The sequence below is a fragment of the Mirounga angustirostris genome, unplaced genomic scaffold (assembly GCF_029215605.1).
Source record: "Mirounga angustirostris isolate CCGP_5_RB_7025 unplaced genomic scaffold, mMirAng1.0.hap1 SCAF_3, whole genome shotgun sequence".
In the NCBI taxonomy this organism is placed as follows: domain Eukaryota; kingdom Metazoa; phylum Chordata; class Mammalia; order Carnivora; family Phocidae; genus Mirounga; species Mirounga angustirostris.
The window spans coordinates 180,367,913-180,380,210 of record NW_026991711.1 but is presented as its reverse complement, the minus strand read 5'-3'; the positions used below and the strand labels follow the sequence as shown (position 1 = coordinate 180,380,210).

Below are 12,298 nucleotides of genomic sequence, written 5' to 3'. Positions count from 1 at the left end.
CATCGACACTTCTTTGAGGTTACCTCAGTGGGTAATTTTACCATCCTTTTTATGGACTGAGAAGCTACAGCAAAAGCATAGTGAGATGCCCAGGGTCACACGACAAATCAGAGACAAAACCCAAGACTCCTAAATCATTCTGTCAGGCTTGCAGGCATTCATCCTCCTGCTAATTAATATTAGGGACATTCAGGTCATGGGGAGCATATTTTATTAGGTTAGCATTTATGCACCCTCATAAACATTTTTTGGGGGGGTAAGAGAATGGGTTCATTAGAATTAAAATTTAAACAGCCAATGTATTCTTCTCCAATATGGATATATCATGTGCTGTCTGTAACATTTTCTTTTTTTTTTTTTTTAAAGATTTTATTTATTTACTTGACAGAGACACAGTGAGAGAGGGAACACAAGCAGGGGGAGTGGGAGAGGGAGAAGCAGGCTTCCCACAGAGCAGGAAGCCCGATATGAGACTCGATCCTAGGACCCTGGGATCATGACCTGAGCCAAAGGCAGACGCTTAACGACTGAGCCACCCAGGTGCCCGTCTGTAACATTTTCTTACATTCTTTTTTAAAAATTTACTTTCTATCCACCTTTCCTTTTTTTTTTAAGATTTTATTTATTTGTCAGAGAGCGAGAGTACACGAGCAGGGGGAGGAGGAGGGGCAGAGGGAGAAGCAGGCTTCCCACGGAGCAGGGAGCCCGAAGTGGGGCTCGATCCCAGGACCCTGGGATCATGACCCAAGCCGAAGGCAGACGCTCAACCAATTGAGCCACCCAGGCACCCCCATTTTCTTACATTCTATCCTCATGTTCATTTCATTTTTAATTGGGCACAGAACGTCAGTAACTGATATCAGCATAGATAACAAGGAGTAAGAGGGCGAATGGAGAGGCAGCCTGAAATTGAAGAAAAATTTCCTTCGGGGGCTTTGGGCTGAGCCACAGGAAGAATGGCATCCTCCTTGAACAAGGATCTCCCCCTCTCCCTTCTTTCCTTCGTTTTGTTCTTCCTTCTAGTCAAGATGCAGCCTATGAACTGCTGGGTTCTTTAGTGTATTTTATTTCAAGAGAGGTGAGGCGTGCGGGGAAAAAGCCTCAGCTGGGTAAGTCACATTAGTTCTTGGGGGTTTCAGTGTCTCTAGCTTTTTTTTTTTTAAGATTTTATTTATTTATTTGACAGAGAGATAGAAGAGCACAAGCAGAGGGAGTGGCAGAGGGAGAGGGAGAAGCAGGCTCTGCACTGAGCAGGGAACCCGATGTGGGACTCGATCCCAGGACCCTGAGATCATGACCTGAGCCAAAGGCAGACGCTTAACCATCTGAGCCACCCAGGCGCCCATCAGTGTCTCTAGCTTTAAGATGACGAGGCTGGTGGGATGATGTCAGGGGTCCCTCTGAGCTCAGCCAACCCTCCCTTTATCTCTTCTTGACATCCACTTACGTGCCATGCTTCAAAAGAAAGGTGTATTTTATCCATGTCAGCAAAGATACTTTGCCTGTATATTCATTTGAATGTTCCTTGAAACCAAAACTTTGTCTGACGGCCCATGACTTATTTTATTTTCACTTGTTTATCTCTTTCTTCCCCTTGTTCATGGAATTCCAACAGTCTGAGAATGCAACAATCAGGACTCTTCTCAGATGTCTGCATTGTACCTAGTTTATATGAAATATAATCAAATAGGGATTTTTAGGTGAAATAATAGAGAGGTAAACAGACTGGTTTCCTCCAGGGCTGTCCTCATCAGTTTTGTCAGGGTCCAGACTGAGTTTCCCTCCAAGAGTATTCTTACAAATGCCACAACCAAATTTCCTTCTTTCTGATTAGGATTAACTGCTTCCCTCCTGTAAGTGCTTTCTAGTGATTCTCAAATAGCAGTATAATCATGGATTTTTTTAATATAAAAAAGAACTATAGAAAGCAACGTCTTTGTAATTAATCCTGATACAAAACTGTGAATGGCTTAAATAAAATTTCGTGCATTTGGACAGTTCTAGGAACAGATCTCATCTACATTGCTCTAAGTAATTTGCAGAGGTACAAAAAGATTCCATCCAGCCTGTTAATTACCCCAAACTCCTGCTGCTTGCTACTCTCTCACCAAACGGGCTAGCATTTCTGAGTTCCTTTCAAGTGCCCTTTTGAAGGATTATTGTGAAACTACAGACTTTTATGTGAAATCTGTACGGATTTCTGCATGGGACATACTTAGTTAATGTTCTAAATCCACCTAACACAGTCCATTAGTTATGTAAACAGAATTAATGTTAAAACAATGTTCCCTTGGGTAGACACTAATGACATTTCTTCTTCTTAGATAATAACCATGCAATCCTTTTTTATTATTTCTGCAAGGTGTTTTTTGTTTGTTTTTTTTTTGTTTCCAATCTGGCATATCTAACATGCCTTTAAATATGTAAACAGGGATGCTCCTGCTGAATTTTTCAGGAGACCTAATTGTCCGGGAACAGATCCAATACATCAACCAGGTTTGTGTTTTATGTAAGCCAGAGGCCAGAGCTGGAGGGCTTAGGCTTTGTTCTCTAATCTCTTTTAGGATCATATTACCTAGCATGGAGAACCAACCATCTCTATCACAAAACATCACAACGATTGAAATGCCCTCCGCTACACCCGGGGACAGTCTGGACCAGAAAAAGCTAACGCATCCGTGTCCAGTGGAAAGGACAGACAGGGAGAAGTGTGTAAACAATTGTTTAGGGAAGGCAGTGAACTTCTGAGTGAGACAAACCTGTTCTTTGTTCAACAGCGCCGAGAGGAATGTGTGCTTCCAAAACAGTGAACTGAGTTAGTTCCTGGAGCCAAGAGAACAGACGAGCCTGATATTTTACAAACTGCATCACTAAATCAAGAGGACACACAGTGCAGACTCCCGCCATACGCTGCTCTGCGTTCCCTTTCTCCGGGGTTGCTGTGAGGACGGGGAGGATAACTCAGCCCTCCTCCCTCTGTTTTTCTCCCAGTACCAATGAAGTCAAGGGCGGCGCTGACAGCCCCAGGAGGCGGGCAGGCCGGGCACGGTCAGCGAGGTGCAGGAGTCCTTCCGAAATGTTATAAAAGAAGCTCTGACACAAGATGAACTACCCAAACCAGGTGGGACTTGTTTTTCCTCACACGACCAAGCACGTAGGAATTTCACTTGGGTTTATGAACCCAGCGCATATATTGATTTATTTCGTGGAAAACCAACACCTTCTTCTCTGTCACAGTCCTTTTTCGGAGCAGGTTCCTATGAATTAACGTCACTCTCGTGGGCGCTTTTTCCTTTTCAAGCTGTGTTGGATTAGAAACATGCACACTCAATAGAAAGCAGCGTGAAATAATTCATAGACGTACAAAGAAGGAAATAAAAATTGCCTTTACTATTCTCACACAGAAATAACCACTGGAGGCCTCGGATTTGTTTTCTTTCTCATTTATTCTGACTTCTTCAAAGGCTTCCTATAGTTTAACTTCAGAGCATCCCCTTGAACGTATGGAGGTCAGGAATTATGTCCATTTCACTGATAAGGAAACTGAGGCCCACAAAAATCCCATGACCTGGCTAGTGGGACCGCAGAATACCAGCCGGAGAGCCCAGGCTGGCCCCACAAGGCCCCACAAGGCCCCTCACGCCTCTCTCCTTGCTTCTGTGGTCGGCTGTGTTCCTCACAGGGAGAGAGGACTTTTTGTCCCCTCAGTGATGACAATCACAGTCACTCCTCAGTCTTCACAGGTGCCCTACTTGCTAAAATTTATTCTAACCCCGAAGTCAATACTTGCCATGCTCTTGGCACACGTTCTCAGCTGAGCTCAGACAAGGGGACACTCTGCTTTCTCATTACAGCTCTCAGACTGCAAACAAGTGTCCTTTCCGTGGTCCATTTAGTGCCACATCGTTTGAAGTTTTGCGCTTTTCTTGTCGATTTTGCTGTTTAAAATGGCCCCCAAGTGTGGTGCCGAAGAGCTCCCGAGGGTCCCTAACGCACAGAGGACTCCTGTGTTAGGTGTGGTTCCTTCAGCCGTGCATTATGGAGCCGTTGACTGTGAATTCACACATAAAACTGGTCACATATTGGTTGGTTGATAAAAATCTTACCAGAAGCTCACAGATTACACCTGGGCGTAATGGTCCAGGGTTTGCCAACTCGAAGTTTACAGTGACTTTGTAGAACGACCATGAGTAAGTAGAAACGGCTGTATTACTATTGTAGCTACTGCCGCCATTGCCTAGTAATAAATGCTGTGGCCTCTCAGAGAATTCCAGCTTACTTTTTAGCCTTACACAGGAGGGTCGGACCTTCAGTTTCTACTTCTTCCTGCTGTGGATGCTGGGGAGCTACCATTCCACTCTTAGCACCCTCAAGAGGACTGCTGGCCCCTGCTAGCAATTAATCATGGTTCCAAACTCTGACACCTGTTAACTGAAGCGCCCCTGTCTCATGCCTGGTCTTCTGGAAGCACAGGCCAGCCCACTTACAAGTTAAGGCAGGCTTGTTTCTGGTTTTGCTTTGAGAGCGTTAATGTGAGGACCCTGAGGGCCGGGCCATCGATCCTACTTTCATCACTGCTCCTCTCAGGAGATCTAGGGTCTACCTACACAGGAGTCCCTTAGGCAGATATGCAGGTTAGACCTCAAGCCAACAGTCGTCTTTGAGAGACCGCTGACCCACTGCCAACGATGTGGATGGAACTAGAGGGTATCTTGCTAAGTGAAGTAAGTCTAAGAAAGACAAATACCACATGATCTCACTCATATGTGGAATTTAAGAAACAAAACAGGTGAACATAGGGGAAGGGAAGGAAAAATAAAATAATATGAAAACAGGGAGGGAGGCAAATCATAAGAGACTCTTGAAAAAAATATATTTTATGGTGCACCACCCACTCAACGCCCTGCCGGGCATGGCGGAGCGCGGCGATTCCGAGCCCACCCCGGGCTGCAGCGGTCTGGGCCGGGCTCGGTGCCGCCCACTCATGGGCCCCGGAGGACGCCTGGATGGGCACCCACCCAAAGTATTTAGAAATGATGGAATTAGATATAGGAGATGCCAGCCAAGTTTGCATAGCATTCTTGGTTTACCTGGACCTCCTGGAGAGTAAAAGTTGGCATGAAGTAAATTGTGTTGGATTACCAGATCTCCAGCTCATCTGCCTTGTCGGTACTGAGATAGAAGGAGAAGGATTACAGACTGTGGTGCTTACACCCATCAGTGCTTCCCTCAGCCATAACAGGATAAGGGAGATCTGAAGGCATCTCGAAAATTGCAAGGTGATCCAGATTTGCCAATGTCTTTTACTTTGGCCATAGTGGAGTCCGATTCCACAATAGTCTATTATAGACTTACTGATGGATTTATGCTGCCAGACCCTCAGAATATTTCCCTTAGAAGATGACATCTATACTTCCTGATGCTTACTGTGAGAGTGGATTTGAGATCCGTCAGCCTGGTTCATCTTTTATCTCAGAGATAGTTAGGGTTGACTTAGCTGGTCCTATTCCATAAGTTTTTCTTTTTGAAGACTAAAACTTTCCCAGATAGAAGAATTTTTTTGTTGATAAGTATAGGGTAGTTGCTCTAGAACTTTCTTACCTGGAGATAGTTTAATTACAGTTAAGTACAAGTTGATGCTTAGGATGTGTTCAGAGGGGTGGCACACGTGTGTTTCTTCTGTCGTCCACCACTCATAGCTGCCTCGTTGTTCATCGCTGCCCCTGCTAACACATTGTTGAGACTCCCCTTTCTCTAATTCAACCCTCTCAGTGCGTTTTGGCTACTGCAGCTAGCCTGCCGTGGCGTTTCATGGACACCTGGACACTTGGAGAGTTTGCTCGGTCTCCTTTTAAATCCCCAATAGAAAGTAACAGTTTTCTTTCTATTGGTTTTTATGTGGCATTTACTGTTGACTTTAAGTCAAAAGTAAAGATACGCTCATCCAGAGTATAAAATTACATACATGTCTAGATTAATAGGGACCAGAGAAGTGCTACCGATTAGTTACTTCCTACCTAAGTAAAGGAAGTACTGGGCCTTCCTTTCCATTCTTATTACCACCACCCTTATTATATCATAGTTAGAATATTATGTGAGATAGTGAGAAACGGTGTCAGCTTTAAAGACATCTTTATTAAGTAGACCTAGTTATTCCACTTTTGTTAATACCTCTCAATTATGTTGCCTAAAGTATAAAAAATTATATGCACAAAGATTCCAAGTGACATTAATTGTTATAGCCAAAATAATAATCACTTAAAAGTTTTAGGAAGGGGTCATCAAACTTTTTCTGTAAAGGGCAGAAAAGAAATATTTTAGGCTTCACAAACCATACGGTCTCTCTTAAAACTTCTCAAATGTGCCGTTTGTAGTACAAAAATAACCATAGACAATATGTAAATAAATGGGCATGGCTGTGTTCTAATAAAACTTTATTTACAAATGCAGGGCCATAGTTTGCCAATCCCTGGAATAAGGCAATAGTTAATAAACAGATATAGATAGTCAATGAATGGTACATTATGTACTCATTAAAAATTAGTAATGAATAAATGAAAAACAGAAAATATTTAATAAAAAAATATTTTATTTATTTATTTGAGAGAGAAAGTTAGCAAGAGAGAGACAGCACGAGCAGGGGGAGGGGCAGAGGGAGACACAGGCTCCCCGCTGAGCAGAGAGCCTGATGTGGGACTCGCTCCCAGGACTCCGGGATCATGACCTGAGCGCAAGGCAGATGCTTAACCGACTGAACCACCCAAGCACCCTGAGACTCTTAACTCTAGGAAACAAACTGAGGGTTGCTGGAGGGGAGAGGGGTGGGAGGATGGGGTAACTGGGTGATGGGCATTAAAGAGGGTACTTGAAGTGATGAGCACTGGTGTTATATGCAACTGATGAATCACTAAATTCTTTTTTTTTTTTTTAGATTTTTATTTATTTATTCATGAGAGACAGAGAGAGAGAGAGAGAGGCAGAGGGAGAAGCAGGCTCCCAAGGAGCAGAGAGCCCGATGCGGGACTCAATCCCAGGACTCTGGGATCATGACCTGAGCCAAGGCAGACGCTCAACCATCTGAGCCACCCAGGCGCCCTGAATCACTAAATTCTATCCCTGAAACTAATAATACACTATATGTTAAATTGAATTTAAATTTTAAAAAAGGAAAAAAATACATAAACCTTGTGCACAAGTCTCAGAACTTCAGTACATTACATGTTAAATAAATCAAAACATATATGCCTTTGGTTGCCCTTTAAAGAAATCTTAGTTCCAAATGGAAACATTTACTTGATAAAATGTCTAATGAAAAGGGGAGAATATTCAGAGAAACAGCTTTTTTTTTCCCCTCAGGAAATACTAGAATCTATTTTTCAGAGAAATTCCAAATGGGACTGTTGATGGGCATCTAACATATAATAAAGTAATTCTATTGGTTATAAATAGATGTTTTGTTTTTATTTCATGTGAGTTGCAGTTTCATGATAAGGACAGTCATGTTGCTAACCAAAATAACCATCGCTAGTGAAAGATAATTTCTTATTCAATTAATCTAAAAAAAAAAAAGGCAAACTAATTTGGAAATAAACAAATTACTGTGCTCTTGACACTCGTAAAGATAATTACTTACGCTTAAAAATATATATCTTTAGGGACTCCTGGGTGGCTCAGTCGTTGGGCATCTGCCTTCAGCTCAGGTCATGATCCCAAGGTCCTGGGATCGAGCCCCGCATCGGGCTCCCTGCTCAGGGAGAAGGAGAAGCCTGCTTCTCCTTCTCCCACTCCCCCTGCTTGTGTTCCTGCTCTCACTATCTCTCTCTCTCTGTCAAATAAATAAATAAAATCTTAAAAAAATATATATATATATATCTTTATAATAACCATCAGTACTAAAATGACCAGATCCTTGTGGCAAAATACAAAATATGTGGAAAGCAAACCTTTGTAGGAAGCCACCCCAACCATCCCTCTGATGAAGCCAAGAGAATGTAGTTCAAACAAGGAACTCATAAGAGGTGTCATTGTATATGGATATCAGTCTTAGCCATTGCATCTGACGCAACGCCATCCATGCCTCACAAGAGCCCAGCGCAATCCTCAGCCCCCACACACTGTCACCCACATGTCTGCTGGCTGTGACCTGGGAGGAAGACAAGGGCAGTGACACAGGGAACAGATCTACCAGGCGACAGTGCTTTGAAGCACCAACAGCTCTGAGTTTTGCTTCCTGCCACACTTAAGAAAGAGTTACAAGTCACAGATTTCAAAATATTAGTCCAATCCCAGCTCTTTCAGACGAGGAGAAGCTGGCACTGCCTACTCCCACAGCTACTCGCTGGTGAGAGGCAGGGACGGCAACTCCATCGTTAACATGGCATGGTTATTCTAGAACTATGACCCAGGAGTTATTTTTTGGTGTGTGTGTCTCTCTAGGTGTTCCACTGGATTCTCTGTCTTCAAAAACACTAGCTCTGTATGCCAAAACATGTCATTCCTCTTTGGTCACACTCATTAAATTGTCCAATTCCTCTACGAGGTTGGGATCCGATAAAAACAAATTCAAAACAATTTTAATAGGAATAACATCTTTTGTTTTTTTTTGTTGTGGTTTATTTTTTCTTTTCTTCTTTTTTTTTTTTTTAAGATTTTATTTATTTATTTGAGAGAGAGACTGAGATAGAGAGAGCATGAGAGGGGGGAGGGTCAGAGGGAGAAGCAGACTCCCTGCCGAGCAGGGAGCCCGACGCGGGACCCGATCCCGGGACTCCAGGACCATGACCTGAACCGAAGGCAGTCGCTTAACCAACTGAGCCACCCAGGTGCCCATGGTTTATTTTTTCTTAAGTAGACTCCATACCCAGCATGGTTGAACTCATAAACCTGAGATCGAGTCACATGCTCCACCGACTGAACCACCACCCAGGTGCCCCAATAACACCACCCAGGTGCCCCTTTTATTTTATTTATTTTTTTAAAGATGTCTTATTTATTCATTTGACAGAGAGAAAGAGCATGAGAGAGAGAGCACGGGTGAGGGGCAGGGGGAGAAGCAGGCTTCCCACTGAGCAAGGAGACCGATGCAGGACTCCATCCCAGGACCCTGGGATCATGACCTGAGCTGAAGGCAGACGCTTAACCAACTGAGCCAACCAGGCACCCAATAACATCTTTTATATTTAAAAAAAATGCATTGTAAGTGCCAAAAGACTAAATAGATAAAATCAACTCTCATATAAAAACTCACTTGTACCCTAATGCTATTAGGGGAAAGAAAGGAAACTCTAGGACAAAAACACTGTTGTCATTTTTAATTTATTCATTCTGTTTTATCCAAACTGTACCACAGGGTCTGAGAAAAATGCACTGTTCTTAGATTAGGGAAAATCAACATTAATTTTGCCTTTATATTTTTTTATGTTACTGTGTCTAAACATTTTCCTGCCTATGTTCATCTCAAAGGTCAAAATATTGCCCATTATCTGAGTGTCGTAAAATAATTTAGAGTGATACATTTATTCCAGACAAATTGACATGGAAAAATGTCAAATGAAAAAGGCATTATGTTGGGACGCCTGGGTGGCTCAGTTGGTTAAGGGTCTGCCTTCGGCTCAGGTCATGATCCCAGGGTCCTGGGATTGAGCCCCGCATCTGGCTCCTTGCTCAGCGGGGAACCGGCTTCTCCCTCCCCCTGTTGTACTCCCTCTCTCTCTGTTTCTCTCTCTCTCTCTCTCTCTCTCTCTCTCTCGGACAAATAAATAAAATCTTAAAAGAAAAAAAGAAAAAGGCATTATGTTATTTTTAAAAAGCATGATTTTTGTTATGCTTGGAAAAAAGACTAGAAGGAAAATACATATCAAAGTCTTAACAGTGATTACCTTTGGGGATAGGATAATTTAACTTTATTTCACTTATCTGCATTTTTTTTTAAAGATTTTATTTATTTATTCATGAGAGACAGAGAGAGGGAGGCAGGAGGGAGAAGCAGGCTCCCAAGGAGCAGGAAGCCCGATGCGGGACTCGATCCCAGGACCCTGAGATCATGACCTGAGCCGAAGGCAGACGCTTAACCATCTGAGCCACCCAGATGCCCTGCATTTTTATAGTTAGTATAATTCTTTCTACAGTCTCAAGAAATCAAATTTTGGGGCGCCTGGGTGGCTCAGTTGGTTTAAGCGACTGCCTTCGGCTCAGGTCATGATCCTGGAGTCCCTGGATCGAGTCCCGCATCGGGCTCCCTGCTCGGCGGGGAGTCTGCTTCTCCCTCTGACCCTCCTCCCTCTCGTGCTCTCTGTCTCTCATTCTCTCTCTCGCAAATAAATAAAAATATCTTAAAAAAATAAAATAAAATAAAATATTAAAAAAAAGAAATCAAATTTTATTTTATTTTTTTAAAAGATTTTATTTATTTATTTTGAGAGAGAGAATGAGAGACAGAGAGCACGAGAGGGAAGAGGGTCAGAGGGAGAAGCAGATCCCCCCCCCCCCCCCCCCCCCCCCCCCCCCCCCCGCCGAGCAGGGAGCCCGATGCGGGACTCGATCCCAGGACTCCGGGATCATGACCTGAGCCGAAGGCAGGCGCTCAACCAACTGAGCCACACAGGCTCCCGAAGACGTGATTTCTAATACAAATGGTCTTAATACAAAATGTTCTCTTTCGAGGTCTTTCCGTCAGAATGGGTAGTCAGTCATGCATGAGTGAAGCTAAGAGCTAGGCGTGGCACGCTGATGACTGATTTCTTGTCATTATTTTTAAAGAGCAGTTTCAAGAAATCAATTGATTGCATTCTGATATACAGCAAAGGTAACTGACAGTTGGGCAATTCTCAGAATAAAAATAATAAATGAAAATATCTGAAAGCATTTCCCAGGACTTTTTTTTTTTTTAAGATTTTATTTATTTATTTGACAGAGAGAGACACAGCAAGAGAGGGAACACAAGCAAGGGGAATGGGAGAGGGAGAAGCAGGCTCCCCGCAGAGCAGGGAGCCCGATGCGGGGCTCCATCTCAGAATCCTGGGATCATGACCTGAGCCGAAGGCAGTCGCTTAACCAACTGAGCCACCCAGGCGCCCCACCCAGGACTTTTTTCTTAACATTTATGTAATGCCACAAAGTTTCCTAATGGTTTAAATTTCCTAATTACATTAAAATCTTAATACTTTGTATTCCAGACTACAAACACTTCATTGGAGATACTTAATTGTTTTCTTAGGTAAAAAAAAATAGAGTTTATCCAAAGATAACCTTTGTTTCGTCTCCTTGGTTAATGTGCATTAAGTACATTAACCTCCTAGGGTTCTAGAAAAATCTATTTTGTTTTAAGATTATTTATTTATTTATTTGATAGAGCGAGAGAGCACAAGCAGGGGGAACAGTAGAGGGAGAGGGAGAAACAGGCTCCCCGCCAAGCAGGGAGCCCGATGCGGGGCTCGATCCCAGGACCCTGGGATCATGACCTGAGCCGAAGGCAGATGCTTAACCATCTGAGCCACCCAGGTGCCCCAAAAATCTATTTTTAAAAGGAAGATTTTTTTATGGGGAAAATGTTTACTAAAATTGAAATTAATTTTCTAGTGGCTGTGATTTATGTACTGCAAGACTATATGTCTAATCCTTTATGTTTGGTCTGAGAAACAACAATGCCATGCTGTCCTTGATGAAGAGTAAGAAAGAATCCTTCAGTTCATAATGTACTATTCAATTATTAACTCACCTAGTTAGCTGTTGAGCACCTGCTCTATGCCTGGCCTTGGAGATAGAGTGGCGAGCAAAACTCTTCCTGTCCCTTATCTTTGAAGTAGGCCATCCTCGTGGACTCTCTGGTCCAACTCCTTTTCCGGCCACTGGCTGGAATATGGACCCTGAGTTGGCTCCATGTGTCCAGCCTTGCAGTCAAGGGTAAGGAGCCAGGTGAGGGAGTCCTCACTTAGGCTTCTGGAACCCAAGCACTGCCTTTGGGAAGAGCTTTGCACTGGCGAGAAGAGGCTCTTTGTCCATCGCAACTGACTAGCTATTTTATTCCCATTCATTCAAGGGCATGTAGGAAGCCCTAGGAGGAGTTTCAGAAGGGACAGGTTTGAGGTTATCTTTGGATAAACCTCACCCCCATCCCCTAACTGCTGTGGGCATTATCTTCATTACTGTCTTTAATGGTGTTTAACTTCATACCAGTCGAATCAAAAGCTTTAAGAGGGCAAAGACTATGCCTTATATTCCTTTGTATTCCCCTAAAGAGCTTACTTTGTACGTGGTTTTCACATAGCAAGGGTACAATGAATGTTTGTCTGTGTGATTT

The 12,298-nt window shown here is 43.2% G+C and overlaps 1 pseudogene; it reads left to right on the top strand.

The window, feature by feature from the left end:
• Nucleotides 1–4,905: 4,905 nt before the first annotated feature.
• LOC123838303 (tRNA-splicing endonuclease subunit Sen15-like) lies at nt 4,906–6,578 on the top strand (annotated as a pseudogene).
• Nucleotides 6,579–12,298: the final 5,720 nt, after the last annotated feature.